Source organism: Notolepis coatsorum (assembly GCF_963971535.1).
Source record: "Notolepis coatsorum genome assembly, chromosome: 3".
In the NCBI taxonomy this organism is placed as follows: domain Eukaryota; kingdom Metazoa; phylum Chordata; class Actinopteri; order Aulopiformes; family Paralepididae; genus Notolepis; species Notolepis coatsorum.
The window spans coordinates 30286630-30289788 of record NC_140167.1 but is presented as its reverse complement, the minus strand read 5'-3'; positions in this window follow the sequence as shown (position 1 = coordinate 30289788).

Genomic DNA, 3159 nt, shown 5'->3' with positions numbered 1-3159 from the left:
TCCCGTATTGCTAGGAAACAATGCTAAACACTGGAAAAGGCCATTTATAATGCATGGGACCTTTAAGTAGACTTTGAATGGAGGACTTGTACTTTTACCAGAGTACTATTTTATCTGGGTATTTCTACTTTTACTTAAGTAAATAAACTGTGTACTTCTTCCACCGCTGGTATTGAGTGCTACTCAATGATGGACAGTTAATTCAGTGAGGCACTTGTTTAAGGGTGCGTGCATCAGAGATGAAAATAATCTCTTTAGCAAAAGTAGTCTCTTCCACAAGTACATTATTGCCCCAGCAAATCATATGACTCCATTATATGTAATTATCAACCACGTATCTTTTGTAGCTAATATCAACAGCAGATCATTGATATATTGACATATATTGATATATTGGGTCATATGGGGGGAGAAAATAGTTGCTTGGAAAACAAGCAACAAAACAAATGCACTCACACGCCTACACACACACACACACACACACACACACACACACACACACACACACACACAAAGTGTATCTGTTTGCCATTGTGCTGGTCACACTTTTGAACAGTTGGCTGCTCACTGGTGCATGTGGATGGCTTTGTGTCCCCAATCTGCACACTTCTGCTGCTCTCTGCACCCCCCCCCCCCCCTGTCCCCCTGTCCCCCCACCCCCCCTCTGTGTCATCCAGTCTGATACAACAGCAGACCTGCTACCCCAATAATCTCCCTCCCCGACTCTCAGGCACGGCTCCCGCCTTTCATCAGCGTCATTGTTTCAGTCTGTTACCTCCGCTTGTGCTCCCTCGCCACGGCAACACACACACACACATCCCCCCTCCGCCCGCCACCCCCGTCCCATCTGTGGATAGGCCTGCCATGTGTCCATTCAAAAGGGTGCCGGCGGCACTGCCACTGTATGTGGAGAGTACAGGACGCTGTCCTCTTGTCTGGAGCCCAGCCCTCAGCTACTTACGGCTGACCCCAGGGTCACCGCGCACAATAACCTGAGTGTTGGTGGCCATTGGCTGTCCTCATTGGGCCATGATTGACGAGCTGATCGATGGTGTGTGTGGGTGTGTGTGTGTGTGTGTGTGTGTGTGTGTGTGTGTGTGTGTGTGTGTGTGTGTGTGTGTGTGTGTGTGTGTGTGTGTGTGTGTGTACGTGTGTGTGTGTGTGTGTGCGTGTGTGTGTGCGTGCGCGCATGTCTGGTCTCCCCACGGCTAGTCGCAGGTCCATTGAGTCCAGTGTCTCTTGGCCCAACCATGGGCCTTTTGATGGCATCAGACTAGTTAGTGACACACAATTGGCTTCATTGGTTGTGGGTTTGATGAAGTGAAATGAAGAACTGCAATTTAGCTCTATAGGCACATGCCTGGCGGGGTATTAGAAGACAAGAAAAGAAGCTTTATGGAGTGCAGTAGCTGCTGTAATGCGGAGCGGTCTGATTTTTACGTGCCACGAAAACCTTTGTAGTTTGTTCACGCTTATTGCCCAAGGCTTGGTCAGCACATCTAAACCTGCTGAATGTCACATGTGACTGGGCTGCCACTGACAGTTTGAGTGTGAAAGCTGAATTTGAGATTCATTATTTAAAAAAATTCCCCTCTCTCTCTTCCTTTTTTCCCTCTCCTCTCTATCTGTCTCTTTCACGCACACGCACGCACGCACGCACGCACGCACGCACGCACGCACGCACGCACGCACGCACGCACGCACGCACGCGCGCGCACACACACACACACACACACACACACACACACACACACACACACACACACACACACACACACACACACACACACACACACACACACACACACACACACACACACACACACACACACACACACACACACACACACACACACACACACACACACACACACACACACACACACACACACACACACACACACACACACACACACACACACACACACACACACACACACACACACACACACACACACACACACACACACACACACACACACACACACACACACACACACACACACACACACACACACACACACACACACACACACACACACACACACACACACACACACACACACACACACACACACACACACACACACACACACACACACACACACACACACACACACACACACACACACACACACACACACACACACACACACACACACACACACACACACACACTCTGCATGACAACCGAGAGGCTCAGGTGGGAGATTAAAGCTTAATTCGTGTTTCGGTTCGGTCTGAATTGTAATGAGCAGATCTGCTCCTGTGGCATAATGTCCTATAGCTGCAACACAACTCACAGACAGATTATGGAATAATGTCCTGTAGCTGCAACACAATTTACAGACAGATTATGGAATAATGTCCTGTAGGTGTAACAGATTATAAAAAGAAAAATAATCTCGTTCCAAGATATTCATCATCTGAAAAAGTGTAATTTTCTCTTAGAAAACATTTGCTGGCTTAAAAGTAAAAAAATCCCATTGGAGCATAATCTTCAAACTCTTGCCTAAAAAAGTTACATTTTGCGAGGATGCAATTACCTTTATTTCTGAGATATTTTGTAATGAATATCAGGAAGCAATAGGAGCCTTGAGATTCAAGGAGAATCGTATAAACTCATATTTAAGTGTTTTAAAGGGGCACTTCACCAAAATAAAAGATTATTTATTTTGCACATAATCTCACACACATCCAAAAACTCTAAAACAGTTTTGCACACTTTTATTTAGTTTGACAGTTATTGAGGGTAAATGAGTTTGAATATGGCCACCAGTGATGTCATCAAGGACATTGACTCCTTGTAGCTATTACATTTCAAAGGGAATATTGTACTTTTTACTAGATTAAGTCATCAACTAGTTACTAGTTACTTTGAAGAAGAATATTTTGCATAGAAAAATGTATGAAGATGATGTACTTTCAAATTTGAAGCCTGCCAACTTCAAGAGTACATATACCGTAATCAGAGCAGCATAACTGAACCACATACCACTTTAACATAATCTTTGGAAACATTGGATGGAGGATGGATGCTCCCCATGCACTTGGAATACACAAACATAAGTACATTCAGTACTTTTCTATCTGCATAACTCTACTTTTACTTAAGTAAAGGCACTGTGTACTTCTTCCACCGCCTGACGCACTCCCGCG